Here is a 15425-nt window from a genome sequence, read left to right as displayed (position 1 = left end):
AACAAAACCAAGAGCTGGTTCTTTGAAAGGATAAACAAGATTGATGAACCTCTAGCCAGGCTCACCAAGAAGCAAAGAGAGAGGACCCAAATAAACAAAATCAGAAAGAAAGAGGCAAAATAACAACAGACACCACAGAACTACAAAGAATCATTTTAAAAAAATATATACTATGAGCAACTCTATTCCAACAAACTGGTCAACCTAGAAGAAATGGACATATTCCTAGAAAAATATGACCTTCCAAAACTCAATCAGGAAGGATCAAAAAAATCTGAATAGGCTGATAACTATGGAGAAAATTGAAGCAATAATCAAAAAACTTCCATCAAACAAAGCCCTGGACCAGACGGCTTCACAGGGGAGTTTTATCAAACATTCAAAAAAGAACTAAAACCTATCCTCAGACTATTCAAAAAAATTCAAGAGGAAGGATCACTTCAAAGCTCTTTCTATGAAGCCAGCATTACCCTAATCCCAAAACCAGATAAAGATAATACAAAGAAAGAGCATTACAGGCCAATATCCCTCATGAACATAGATGCCAAAATTCTCAACAAAATTCTAGCAAATTGGATCCAGTATTACATTAGAAAGATCATACATCATGACTACGTGGGATTTATTCCGGGGATGCAAGGATGGTACAATATCCACAAATCAATAAATGTGATACATCACATAAACAAATTGAGAGATAAAAACCATATAATCATATCAACTGATGCAGAAAAAGCATTTGACAAAATCCAACACCTTTTCTTGATGAAAACTCTCAGCAAGGTGGGAATAGAAGGATCATACCTCAACATAATAAAAGTCATATATGACAAACCTACAGCCAACATCATACTCAATGGGCAAAAACTAAAACCATTTCCCCTAAGACCAGAAACAAGACAGAGATGCCCACTTTCACCACTCCTGTTCAACATAGTACTGGAAGTATTAGCTATAGTGATCAGAGAAGAAGAAGAAATAAAAGGCATCCAAATTGGAAAAGAAGAAGTAAAAATTGTCCTTATTCGCAGATGACATGATATTGTAAATAGAAAACCCTAAAGACTCCATCAAAAAAACTACTAGAATTAATAAATGCATTTGGCAGTGTAGCAGGATACAAAATTAACAACCAGAAATCCATGGCTTTTTTTATATACCAATAATGAACTCATAGAAAGAGAAACTAAAAAAACAATCCCATTTACCATTGCAACAAAAAAAATTAAGATATCTAGGAATAAATTTAACCAAAGCGGTAAAGGACCTGTACTCAGAAAATTACAGGACAGTGAAAAAAGAGATAGAGGAAGACATAAACAAATGGAAGAATATACCATGTTCATGGATTGGTAGAATCAACATCATTAAAGTGTCTCTCACTACATTAAAGTGTCTGTCTACTATAGATTTATTGCAATCTATAAATTCAATGCAATCCCCATTAAAATACCATTGTCATACTTCAAAGACCTAAAACAAACTCTCCAAAAATTCATCTGGAATAAAAAAAGATCCTGAATAGCTGCAGCAATCTTAAGAAAGAAGAACAAAGTTGGAGGGATAACAATACCAGATATCAAGCTATATTACAAAGCCACTGTTTTCAAAACTGCCTGGTATTGGCACAAGAACAGACATATAGGCCAGTGGAACAGAACAGAGAACCCAGAAATTGACCCAAGCCATTATGCTCAGTTAATATATGACAAAGGAGGCAAGAGCATACAATGGTGACAACCAATTGATGTGTCTCTTTCATCAACTCTCTATCCTTCTCCCTTCCTCTCTGTAAAAAATCAATAAAATATATATATTTTAAATGGGCCCTAGCCAATTTAGCTCAGTGGTTAGAGTGTTGGCCCACGGACTGAAAGGGTCTGGGGTTTGCTTCCTGTCTGAGCCCATGCCTCAGTTGCAGGCTCAATCCCAAGCCCCAGTAGAGGAGCATGAGGGAGACAACCAATTGATGTGTCTCTTTCACATTGATGTTTCTCTCTCTGTGTCTCTCCACTCCCTTCCACTCTCTAAAAATATCAATGGAAAAAATATGCTCCAGTGAGGATTAACAAAAAGTAAATAAAAAATGGAACTGCCATTTGACCCATTGATCCCACTTCTGGGAATTCACTCTCCAAAACACCAATCAGAATATTGAACCCCTTGGCAGCCTTATTTACAAGTAGAGGACTGGTGCACAAATTCGTGCATGGGTGGGTCCCTCGGCCTGGCCAGCGATTGGGGCCGATGGGGGCCGGCTAGCGGGGGAAGGACCGTGGGAGGGCTCCAGGGTATGTCCAGCCCTCTCGCCCAGCCCATATCAGCCAGACCCCAGCAGCAAGCTAACCTACCGGTCTGAGCATCTGCCCCCTGGTGGTCACTATGCGTCATAGCTACTGGTCGAGCGGTTGATGGAACAGTCAACTGATAGGTCGGACACTTAGCATATTACACTTTTATTATATAGGATAGGTAAGATTTGGAAACAGCCCAAGTGCCCATCAGTAGATAAGTATGCAAGGGGAAAATGAGAAATGTCAACTCCCATTCTCATAATGCAATACTGTCAACATTAAATGTTTTTAAAAAGGAGTGAAGTTCTGGTACACACTACAAATGGATATGTCTTGTAAACATCATGCAGAGTGAAAAAAAATCCAGTCACACAGGACTTCACACTATATGATTCCATTCACATGAAACACTAGGAGAGTCAGATTTGTAGACAGGAAGCTGAAGAAGAGCCTTGGGGGTGGGGGAGTGGGGAGTGACTGCTGATGGGTAGGAGGTTTCTCTTAGGGAGGCCCAAAATGTTCATGGTTGCACACAAAACTAAAAAGCTTTAAGCTCTACACTTACTAGTAAATGGGTGAATAATATGGTGTTGAATTATATATCAATAAAGCTATTAAATACAGGGTGTCCCAAAAATATGTATACACATTCCAACAGCTGACAGCTCAATTGGTGTTTCTTTCTTTTCAGATGTAACTCACTGGAATGAATAATGCGTTGAAAGTGTGTTTACATTTTGGGGGACACCCTGCATTTATATTATATTCCGTATCTTCACTCTAAGAAAATAGAAACATGAATTGAAAATCCTTTTGGAATCTCTCTTACAGAGGCATTCAAACTAACCTATGTAGCTAATGCTCCCTGAGGAAGGCAGAGCATGACCCTCACCTTCTATGTGGGGTGAGTGTGTGGCCCTTCCCAAGGGACAGGTGACAGGCTGGGCATAACCATAGTGGAAAAAGCTGAGGAACACAAGCTCACCAGGAGGTCAAGGTCTGCACCCTCAGGGACAAGTCATGGCAACAGCATGCTCCCTGGATATGACATGATGAAAATGGAACTTCACCTCTGTGGTCTTACTCCTCTGAACACATAACCCAACCTAATCATGAGAAAAACATCAGAGAAACCCAAATTAAGGGATCTTCTCCAAAATACCTGACTAGTACTCCTCAAAACTACCAAGGTCATCAAAAAGGGAAGTCGGCCTGGGGTGCCCACGGAAACATGGCGGATGTAAGGTGGCCTGCGGAGAGGATCCTGGACAGAGAAGGGACATTGGGTGAACCATGAAGAAATACAAATGAAGCGTGTGCCTTAGGTACTAAGAACGCACCAACATTGGTTAGTTGGTTGTGCATTAATGTGATTCATTTGTCCAACTATCTTTGCAACTTTTCTGCAAATCTCAAACAATTCTAAAGCTAAAGGTTTATTTTAAAAACTCACTTGGAGGTGGCATGTAGGGTGAGATGAGTGACCTGGGAGGACCCCCTCTGGGTCTGATTCCCCATCAGCGAGGTAGTTGTACCCCAGTCTCCGCCACCCTTGTAGGATCTGAATGAGGCAACATGTGTCAAGAAAACTTTGGAAAGTGAAGTTCCCTCCCAGATAACCCCTGAAGGAGCTAAATCAGTTTCCTGAAATGGACCTGTGTGGACATCTCCTCCAAACATGCTTGTTCTCCTTTAATGTGTGTATGTAGGTCACTGGGTCTGCCAACTTGGGTGGGCAGCATCTCTCCTTCCTCGCCCTCCACACAGCGCCTGCAATGGCGCCCTCCCTGCCTCCCCCTGGCCTGGTGAGATCCCTCCCCCTCCTGGCACCCACACATGTCGCTTCCCACTGAGGCCCGCCTGGGGGAGGGTCTTTACCTATGAACTTCAGGATTATGCACCAGTGGGGCTGACTGCCAGGGCTGAGCTGGGTTGAGGATGGAGTGATAATGAGGAGGGGCTGGGTAGGGCAAGCTGAACTTGGCTTCACACAGCTGCACAGCATTTCTGACCTAGGGGTTCCCCCTTCTGGGTCCTCTTCAATCCTTGCAGTTGGCAGGAGAGGTCCTGGCCAACAACTCTTTAAAAATATTTTTTTTTTAATTAATTTGAGAGAGAGGCAAGAGGGGCTTTGTTGTCATGTATGCATTCATTGACTGGCACATGCAACCTTGGTGTATTGGGACCATGCTCTAACCAACTGAGCTACCCTGCCAGGGCCTGGCCAACAACTCTTAAATGCCCACCTGGGGGCCGCACGAAGACACTGGTGGGTTTTGGGGGTCTGTTTTTTATCAGTCAGTCAACTACGGTTACAGAGCCTCTCTTTAGAGGGGGTGCGGTGGGCAGAACGGCCCGCCCTGTGCCTCCCCCGCTGGGGATGGAGGAAGGCCCCTGGACTTGCCTCCGCCTGGGCACCCTGGGAGAAGCTGCAGGCTCGCAGCGGCTGGGCCGGTGGGGGACGGGTCGGTGGGGGTCAGACAGAGGCTGCAGAGCTCCCTACTCTCACCCTGACCCCCCACCTTCGGGCCTGCAGGCTCCCAGGAGGCGCCCAGGAAGCCAGGGCCTGAGTCAGGACAAAGGGCAGCGGGTGGCACGGAAGGCAAGGGCAGGGCAGGGTGGCAGCAAAATGCAAGTCACGGTGAGCTAGGCAGCAGCCCCTGGCGGCGGCCCAAGCCCTGCGCAGGGCGCTCTGCGCCGCCCGCCCCCGCCTCCCGGAGGGCCGCCCGCCGGGGCGTGTTCCGCTCTCCCTCTCCCTCCAGGTTGGGAGCCACACCCGGAGCAGAGTGGAGCCAGCAAGGGGAGCGCCCCCATCACCGCAGTACACTGTTCACACCAAAATGGCAAGAAGCCGCTTGATTTCTGCAGAATCGCCAGGCAGGCATGTGCGAGGGGTGTTTTAGACCAGCCTTTGCACGCGGCTTCGCCCCCTCCGCGGCAGCACCCGCATGATTCTAGTTGCTTCCCCTACTTCCCCCGTGCTGGTATAATACCCATAAAGTTATAATGTACGGGACATTAGGGGTTGTCGTGGTTTTAAAAATTAGGGCCCAGGAGCTCAGGTGGTTACAGCACCTCCCCATTTGCCAAGGCTGCGGTTCCATCCCTGGCAGGCACATACAAGAATCAACCAGTGAGGGCATAAATGAGTGGAACAACAAACCAATGAGTGGAACAACAAACCAATCTCTCTCTCTCTCCTCTCTCTCTCTCTCTCTCTCTCTCTCTCTCTCTCTCTCTCAAATCAATAAAATAAAATAAAATAAAATAAAAATAGGGCCTTATCAAACACGTTTCTGCACCTTCTGTCCTCCCCAGTGGTGTGTGTGCAGAAGGACGAGTGAATGAATTCCATCCGCTCTCCTGGCTCTTTAACATGAATATGAATGATGTTTATGTGCACGTGGCCATAATGTTCCCATTTATGGGACGTCTCTTTGCTTCCACTTTAGACCACTGCTCCAGAAGCTTCCTTGAACTTCCAGGTGATTTTATTTCTGTGGAATAGAGTCCTGGGGAGATTTGCAGTTTCTGTTTCATAGGTGTTGCCACATGGCTTTCCACAGGTCCCTGGGGGTCCTCGGGTCTGCACCCCCAGGCTCTCAGGGCTCTCGGGGTCTGCACCCCCAGGCCCTCAGGGCTCTCAGGGCTCTCGGGTCTGCATCCAGGCTCTGGGGGTCCTCGGGTCTGCACCCCCAGACCCTCGAGGCTGGAGAGCTTTTCCCAATGTGAGTTTGCATTCATGTCTGAGAAGGCGCAGCCCCTGACCCTGTCTCTGTCCTGTTTGTGTGAGAGCTCTGTGCTACAGCATCTAGTTACTGGGGTTTCCCTCCATCTTCCACTTGTGCATGGACTTTAGTCATGGTGTCTCTTGCCATACAGAGGATTTATGAGGCTGAATAAAACTCCTCTATTTTAGTTTGATGAGGAGTCCTCTCTGATCCTGGGTTGTTCATTTAATTCCCAGGATGTTCTTGTAAGATTTTTATTGTTCACTCTGAGTACGTAAAGAAATTATTTTATATATGAAGTAAAAGGGAAGTCCATGTTTACTTTATTTTGGATGGACAGCCTGTTGTGCCAACACCATTTAATAAAAATACCAACAACAGTAAGGACAGCCCTTAATGAGTCTCTGCCGTGTGCAAGCTCCACATATTAACTCAGCTAATCCTCACAGCCACCCCAGAGGAAGCAAAGCATAGAGAGGCTTGGTAATTGGCCTAAAGTCAACCAGCTGGTGAGGGACCCCGTAGGTTTCGCCCAGGCTCCCAACTTCAGCATTCCGCTTCTGGAATTAGCCTTCTGCCGCACCCATTTATTTCCGGTTTCAAACTTATTGTCCTAGCGTTGAATATAATTTCCTTAAGATGCTCTTAATCTCTCCTGAATCTGAAATGACGGCTCCTTTCTCATTCCTAGTCTTGTCTATTTCTGCTCTCTCATTTTTCCTGCCCCAAGGAAAATGCAAGTCACGATGAGTCGGGTTTTCCTGTTCACTGGTGTTTGCAAAGACCAACTCACAATCCTAGCAGAATGCAGGGTGACTGCAGGTTTGGTTCTCCATCGTTCATTTCTGCTACCGATTCCTTCTTCCTACTTCCTTTTGGTACTTAAGCTGAGTGTGTAGGTCTTTTTATTTTTGTCTTTCTATTTTAATAATGGAGACATTTAATTTTCCACTGAATTCAGTTTTGCTATATCCCAGAGGTTTGGGAATGAAGCACTCTTTTTTCACTGCTCTCCCAATAGAATTTTATTTCCCTCTTGATGTCCTCTTTAATCTAAGTGCTTTCTAGAAGTGTTTCCTAATGTCTAAGCAGTTAATGTTATGTTGGTCACACCTTTATTATTTACTACCAATTTTATCAGATTATGATACAAATACGAACTTTTCTCTTCTTTTCTGTATTGGTTCAGGTTTTTTTGTGGTCAAATATATCATTAATTTTTGTAGCATTTATAATAAGGGATGTATGTTTCAATGTCAGCCCCAATAAAGTCAATAAAAACTTTTTAAAAAGAGAAAACAATTGAGGAAAGAAAATATATGCTTTCTGTTCATAGATTTAAGAATCTCCGCCTATCAAATCAAATTTATTGATGATTCCTCCATATCATTCTTTTTCATTTGGTCTAATTCTGAGAGATGTGTCTTGAAATCTCTCCTTACAATCCTAGTACTTTTGCCTTGTGAATTTAACCATCATTTTGCTTTGTTCATACGTACAGGTTTATGACTGATCTTCTTTATAAGTTTTGCTTTTCTTCTTCACATCACTTTTGAGAGAGAGAAACATTGATCTGTTGCCTCCCATATGCGCCCTGACAAGAGGCTCAAACCCACAGCCTAGGAAAGTGCCCTGACCAGGAATCGAACCGGCAACCTTTTGTGGACAGAACAACCTCCCATCAACTGAGCAGCCAGGTCAGAGCTCGGGTCACATGTTTTAACGTTAAAGTCCACCTCACCTGGTGTTAACTCTTTGGTCCTGCTTGTTTTTGTTTACATCTGTCGTGTACCTACTTGTTTCCGGCCTCTCGTTAGCTGGGGGTGTTGAATTCATCACCTGACAGTCTCTTGTGCAGGATAATGACTGAAATACTTGATCGCATTTGTTCCATCCTTTATGGTTACTATCTGCCTTCTCTTCATCTCAGATGGGTCTGATTCTGCCTCTGTCCCCTCGGCAGTTGGGCGGGCGGCTCGGTCTCCACGCAGAGAGCTGTAGGGAGCCTCGCGCCCTGCCCCTTCCCCCCGCCCCCCAGACCGTGGTGGTGACATCAGGGTGGTCTCCCTTTCGTCCTCCCCAGCATCTGTACCCGGTGGTTTCCTCTCCCCATGGAGAGGTTTGTACTTCTAATTCTGGACTAGCACTTGGACCAAGTAAAGTATGAATACAAACTGGCTTTTTGCATTTGTTTTCAATCACTGCTTCCGGCGCCTCATCACATCTTCATGCCATCCCTTCAGGAGTTCCAGGCAGCGCCCACGCTTCCTGTTCAGTTTCCCCTATCAGCCACTCAGTCTGGCGAATTTAACACTTTGAGTCCAGTGTGGGGTACAACCCCGAGGAAGGGGATGGGGTCTCGCTCCCCTCCCCCCTGGCTGGGACCCTCCCCTGGCTGGGGGGCCCTCCCCTGGCTGGAGCCCCTAACCTGGCTGGGGGGCCCTCCCCTGGCCAAGGCGGGCAGGAGAAAGTGGATGAGGGCGAGTCCTCTTCCCTCGCTGGTGCCGCCCCTCGGGGCAGATGCCCAGCGCGCCCAGGCAGGGGAGGATTGTCTGCAGCCTTCAGCCTCGGCCGCGCCCCCGCAGCACCCGGAGATGCCAGCCCCATACAGCCTCTGTAGGCAGTGGCTCCAAGGGCCTCACTCCGCATGCCCAGTGGGGAGTGTGGCCCCAGTTGGCTGGAGGGGTGGGCATCCTCTGCTGGGAGAGGGGGCAGGAAGAAGGGACAGGCCCCCAGGCTGACAGTCCACCCCACTCGCCCCCCAGTCTCTGGATTTCTGTTTGCCTGGCAGAGATGGGGGGCAGTCTCGCTCCCTCACCCTCTAGAGGGGTCTCCACGGAGCGCAGGGCCCAGAGTCCCGAGCCTCGAGGGGCAGCCAGGCCCGGCCGCGTGATGAGGTCTGCAGGATCGTGGGTCTGTTAGAGAGTAGAAATTTTTGAGCATGCTTCCTCCTAGTCGACTTAGCCTTGAATCCCAGCTGCACCTCACAAAATAGCCTTGCAAGATAGAACACTGTCAGCTTTCTGAAGAACAGGATGACCCTGTAAATAGCATGGTCATCAATAATATGACCCTGACATTAAAAACTGTTTTGTCTTAAATTGCTTGCTCTGCAAAAACAAGATGTGGTAAATGTGCTTAAAGCAGTCCTGCACAAAGGGTCGGGCTGCTCTCTGGGCTCCCTGCGTGGAGAAAGGCAGAGCAGTCGCCGGCCGGCTAATAAAGGCTCCCTAAATTTTAATTTGGTCTGGACTCCAGTGGTCGTTCACTCGCGTTCGCTCCACAACAGGTTCTCAGGGGCCTGGACTGAAGCAAGGCCACTTCCCGTGTCCAACCCGGTGACACAGGGAGCCCTGGCTTTTTTGGACCTTGATTAAGGAACTTTGTATTTAAGCGACAAATATCGGTCCGTATGTCATATGTGAGAATTAACACCCTGTTAATTTAAAAATGCTTTTAACCAATAGTTGCTTATAATTAATTCAACAGGTTATTTTTTTTGTTATTAATTCACTGTTATTATTATTGTTTTTAATCCTCAACTGAGGATATTTTTCCATTGATTTTTAGAAAGAGTGGAAGGGAGAGAGGAGGGGGCAGAGAGAGACCAAGGTGAGAGAGGTGAGAGAGAGAGAGAAACATCAATTGGTTGCTGGGCATCCCAAACCCAATGGGGGCTGGGGAATCAAACCTGCAGTGCCTGACCAGGAATCAGACCTCTAACCACTGAGCCACCAGCAGGGCTCACTGTGACTTTTAACCAGGTTTAGCGACTGGGCCGTGGGCTGGAGAGAACTGCAGTGATTACCGCTGCCACAGTCACCCCGGGAAGCGATGTGCGGGGTGAGTGGCCACGGGGCTGCACTGCAGTGGCGGGCGCAGCAGCCTGTGCGTGTTTACGGGTGACCTGGTCAGCATACATTTAAAACTGCAGTAATACACGTAGACACTTTTCTGTGAAATCAAACTTTTCACACACACCTAATTTACACAAACATGTCTACATATGTAAAAGCAGGAACCTAATTTTTCCATTGTTTAACATATGCATTGAGAAAGCCGACTTTATTATATAACGGACTCGGCTTTAACAGGCACCCCGGTGCCAAATTAGTCCCTTTTATTGTTGTGGGGTCGAACCCTGGAGTCAGAATAAGACCACCGGAGGCTGCTGATTGATTAAAAAAAGCAGGCAAGGATTTATTGAGCTGGCCAGGACGGCCGGGAGAGCACCACATGCCGGTGGAGTCCACCTTCATGACCGTGCTGTTTCAGGTGTAGGCAGTCTTTTTAAAGGTCCAAACCACAAAATTTTTCCTTTGTTCTAAATTCTAAATTCTAAATGCTGGGAACAGCCCGCAGGGAGGTTCCCAGCCACAACCTGCTGGACATTGGAATGTGGCCCTATCTTGCGAAAGCAATTTTTTTTACAGAAGCAGAATCAAGCAGTTAGTAATCTATCTACGAATCACTGAATCAACAGAAACGCATTATCTGGGACCACCTGAACAATTTGGAATAATTGTGCTGTCCAGATTCCAGGACCACTGAGTCAACCGAAATTCAGTTATCTGTAGCTACTGAGACAATTTAGGATCACTATCTGTCCTGGGTCCCAGAGGAATGTGCTTCGATGACCAGTGAGATCACAATCAATGGGATATTCAAACCGCCATCAAGGGAGTATTCAATCATACATAAGTTCAGAAAATCAAAGTAACTTTTAAATGAGTACAGAACCCAAAACAGCAAGGTTAAAATATTAAACAGCAATTTTTACCCAAGTATGGTTGCTACCATACTTCAATATGGCGGTCTCACTGCACGGGGCGGGGGCGGTAGGGAGGCTGGCAGCGGCTCCCAGGCCACGGAGGCACCTCCCGCGTGGCCCTCTCACCCCGCCCGCCCGCCCCTGGGGGATGGGTCCTCCTGAAGGGAGGGAGTCCTGCACAGCCTCCGGCAGGCGTGAAGCTGGAGGCCATGCCGCCAAGGGGAGCAGCCCGGTCACAGGACGAACACTGCCATTCCACGGTGTGCGGCGCCTGGACAGCAGAGTGATGGCTGCAGGGACTGGGGAGGAGGAGGGGCGTTCGTGTTAGGGGACGGTCTCAGTTTGGAGGATGACGGTTCTGTGGATGGTGGGGGTGATGGGAGCACAGCAGTCAGTGTTCATGCCATTGGGCTTACACGTTTACATGGTTGATTTAAGATGGTGAATTGTATGCTCTGTGTGTTTTACCACAATACATTTTTTCCCTTTAAATCCCATCCATATGGACCCAGTAATGCAGCAAATCCATCAACGCCATTTACTAACAAGCTCCCCGGAGTGCCAGGTGCTGGAGCTTTCGTGGTTAAGGGGCAGGGGTCAGAGGTGGCACGGAGTTCCCACAGCAGGAGGGCAGGGCGGAGGCCAGGGAACTGGGGGAGGAGCAGGAGCCACGCAGGCAGCGTTCCTTGGGTTTGTGAAACCCAGGACTGGAGAGATGCTGCAGGGTCAGAGGAAGCAGCCCAGAGCGCCCCCCCTCTCTCCCGCCCCGGAGCCCCCAGCACGCCCGGGGAAGCCGGCTCCCGCTGGAAGTGCGCAGGGGCGCTTGCTGGAGGAGGAGGAGAGGCAGGGGGGAGCACAGGTGGCGGGTGCACGGAGGGCTCCGAGGGGTTCAATTTCTAAAGTGGGTGGAGGGAACTCGGGGGGGTTGTTAAATATTTTTGTACATTTCTAGATGCCGGAAATATTTAATTTTTAAAAATTAAGACTGCTTTTAGAGCAGTTTTAGGCCCAGTAAAATTGCGGGGGAGGTCTTGAGATTTTCTGTGCGCGCCCTGGCCCCACGTGTGCACAGCCTCCCCGCCAGCAGCACCCCAGCAATGGGAGCGCTGACACGTCATTACCACCCGAAGTCCATACTCACATTGGGGCTGAGTCTCCATGCTGTGCATTCCGTGGGGCTGGACAAACGTATGACGCCATGGACCCAATATCAGCATGCTGCATGGAATATGTTAACTGTCCTAAAGCAGAGAGCTGTGGATTCCGAGGTGTCTGTGGACATCCAAGTCTAAATGTTCGAGGTGGTCAGTCATCAAAATGTTTGCTTGGCCAGAGTCCTCCTGAGAGCGGAGAGTGGTCCCCGCTGCGGACTGGGGCTGCAGACTGGGGCTGCAGACTGGCGGCCTGGGAGCCAGAGGGGAAACAGAAAGATCACGGAAGCCACCAGAGAAAGTCATCTGAGCGGAGGGACCAACAGGCTGCTGGGCTGGGAAGACAAGGCCGAGAGCAGAGCAATGGGTATGCAGCGGTGGGTGGGGCATGGCAGTGGGTGGGGCATGGCAGCATGGGGCAATGGGTGTGGGGGTGTGGTAGTGGGTGGGGCAATGGGGTGGGGGCATGGCTGTGGGTGGGGGGTGGTGGCTGTAGGCAGAGCAGCTTGGACAGGGCAGTGATCAGAGGAAACGAGAGAGGTGAGCGAAGACCTACCTAGGTACCAGCATAGAATGGCTGAGCCCTCAGGGTGGTTAAGCACATGGAGGTGCAGCCATTCAGAGCAAGCCTCAGGTCCTCAAACAGGGCAGATGTCCGTAATATACAGATGCATTAGAAAAGCAGCTTTTAAAGAGTATGTGTTCTATGATCCTATTTTGTAAAAGGTTTTGCATGCACAGGAAAAATAATCTGGGCAAGATGAACTAAAATGTTAATATGGGAGGAACCAAGATGGCGGCGTAGGTAAACACCTAAACTGCTGCCTCGCACAACAATTTTAAAACTACAACTAAAAGACAAAACGTCTATCACCCAGAACCACGGAAAAGCTGGCTGAGTGGAAGTTCTACAACTAGAAGGAAAGAGAAAAGAGCATTGAGACGTGCACAAGCGCTGAAAAGCTGAGGTACGGGGGAGTGCGAATCGGGCTGGCGAAGGGCGACTGGGAGCGCTGCTTTTTTCAACCCGAAGGGAGACAAGCTCCCGATTACTCTGAACTCCAGTTTCTGGGGAGACACGGGGGACCCAAACTCCTACGGGGAGAAGCTGGACTGTCTGCCATCGGGTTGGAAAGCAAAGGTGGCTTGCTTGCAGGGCTGCGCGCAGGAATACGGGGACGCAGTCGGAGACACAGAGCCGGCTAACTGGCAGCCATTGCTGTTTGCCACGCCCTAGCCTAGTGACGCCCTGAGACCCCGCCCCGCACAATCTACAAACCCACCCAAGCTCCAAGCAGTGGCTTTAGCATATGAATGGCCTGCCCTATCACAGCTTAACCTAGCAAACTTGCAGCCCGGGTCAAACAGCTCCAAAACCTCCAAACCCCAAGCAAAGAGGAGAAAACTGTAGTTCTCGCTGTAGCTCCTGCTGGGTGGCCTCAGACAGTAGCTGACCTGCACCCCATTGGAGATCCAGAAGCCAGTGTAACTAGTGGTCAGTGTGAGACACCAGTTTTCAACTCCTCACATCCGTAAGTGACACATTCAAGAGGCAGACTCAGTGAGCACCAAAGCCCCACTGAAACAAGTCCTGCACCATAAGCGTGTCTCCAGAGCAGCAGTTCTTCCATTATAGACACAGCTGATCCTCACAGCCAAATGGCCTGGAGGTCAATTCCTCCCAGTGTACCAATAGCAATCAAGGCTTAACTACACCAAGACTTTGCACTCAGCCCACAAAGGGGTGTACCAAGAGCGTCCACCTCAGGTGATTGAGGAGGCTGAGCTACTGGCCCCTATAGGTCACCTACCACACAGAGCCACTCCATCAACACAGGGGAGCAACAAAATGCGGAGACAAAGAAACATGTCACGAATGAAAGAAATGGAGGAAAGCAAACTACTGGACGACATAGAGTTCAGAACCACACTTATAAGGTTACTCAAGAATCTTCTAAAAACCACTGAGAAACTTGATGAGACCTCCAAGGAGCTTAGTGAGACCTTCAAGGACCTTAATGAGAATGCCAAAAAAATGGAAAAGGACCAGTCAGAAATTAAGCATACACTGTCTGAAATAAAAAATATACAGAAACTCAATTGTAGATCAACGTACCCCAAGAATCAAACTAGAGATCTGAAATATGAGAAAAAAAACACCCAACCAGAAAAACAAAAAGAAAAAAGAATCCAAAAATATGAAGATAATGTAAGGAGCCTCTGGGACAACTTTAAGCATACCAACATCCGAATTTTTGGGGTGCCAGAAGAAGAGAGAGAGCAAAATATTGAAAACCTGTTAGAAGAAATAATGACAGAAAACTTTCCCTACCTGGTGAAAGAAATAGACTTACAAGTTCAGGAAGCGCACAGAACCCCACACAAGAGGAATCCAAAGAGGACCACACCAAGACAGATCATAATTAAAATGCCAAGGGCAAAAGACAAAGAGAGAATCTTGAAAGCAGCAAGAGAAAAACAGTTAGTTACCTACAAGGGAGTATCCATACGACTGTCAGCTGATTTCTCGGCAGAAACTATGCAGGCCAGAAGGGAGTGGCAAGAAATATTCAAAGTGATAAACAGCAAGAACCTACAACCAAGATTACTCTACCCAGCAAAGCTATCATTCCGAGTTGAAAGTCAGATAAAGAGCTTCACAGATAAGAAAAAGCTAAAGGAGTTCATCACCAGCAAACCAGGATTACATGAAATGCTGAAGGGTATTCTTTAAGAAGAGGAAGAAGAAGAAAAAGGTAAAGATAAAAATTATGAACAACAAATACATACCTACCAACAAGTGAATCTAAAAATCAAGTGAATAAAAAATCTGAAGAACAGAATGGACTGGTGAATATAATAGAATCAGGGGCATAGAAAGGGAGTGGACTGACAATTCTCAGGAGGAAGGAGGTGTGAGGCGTGCGGGAAGAGACTGGATAAAAATCTTACACCTATTGCCAAAACCGGTTTGGCTCAGTGGATAGAGCGTCGGCCTGCGGACTCAAGGGTCCCAGGTTCGATTCCGGTCAAGGGCATGTACCTTGGTTGCGGGCACATCCCCAGTGGGAGGTGTACAGGAGGCAGCTGATCGATGTTTCTCTCTCATCGATGTTTCTAACTCTCTATCCCCCTCCCTTCCTCTCTTCCTCTCTGTAAAAAATCAATAAAATATATTTAAAAAAAAAAATCTTACACCTATGGATGAAGACAGTGGCGGGGAGTAAGGGCATGGGGTGGGGTGGGGAATCAGGTGGAGGGGAGCTATGGGGGGGGAAAAAAGAGGAACACCTGTAATAATCTGAACAATAAAGATTTATTTAAAAAAATAAATAAATAAAAATAAAATAAAATGTTAATATGATCTCTGGCTGGTTTGCTCAGTGGTTAGAGTGTCAGCCCTCCGTCTGTCCGGTAGGGGCTCGTGCAGGAGGCAACCAATCAATGTGCCTCTCACACATCAATGTTTCTCTCTCTC

The 15425-nt window shown here is 47.7% G+C and overlaps 1 pseudogene across 1 annotated transcript in view; it reads right to left on the bottom strand.

Annotated features, from left to right (window-relative positions):
* Positions 1 to 11956, bottom strand: part of LOC308252617 (Golgi-resident adenosine 3',5'-bisphosphate 3'-phosphatase-like) — a 20785-nt pseudogene extending 8829 nt beyond the window's left edge. The window contains exon 1 of the transcript in view: positions 11938 to 11956. The product of the transcript in view is annotated as a Golgi-resident adenosine 3',5'-bisphosphate 3'-phosphatase-like (transcript). The remainder of the gene's footprint in view (positions 1 to 11937) is intronic.
* Positions 11957 to 15425: the final 3469 nt, after the last annotated feature.

The sequence above is a fragment of the Plecotus auritus genome (genome assembly GCF_963455305.1).
Source record: "Plecotus auritus genome assembly, chromosome: 7".
Classification (NCBI taxonomy): Eukaryota; Metazoa; Chordata; class Mammalia; order Chiroptera; family Vespertilionidae; genus Plecotus; species Plecotus auritus.
Note: the sequence above shows the minus strand (reverse complement) of the source record. Positions and strands in the feature narration are given on the sequence as shown.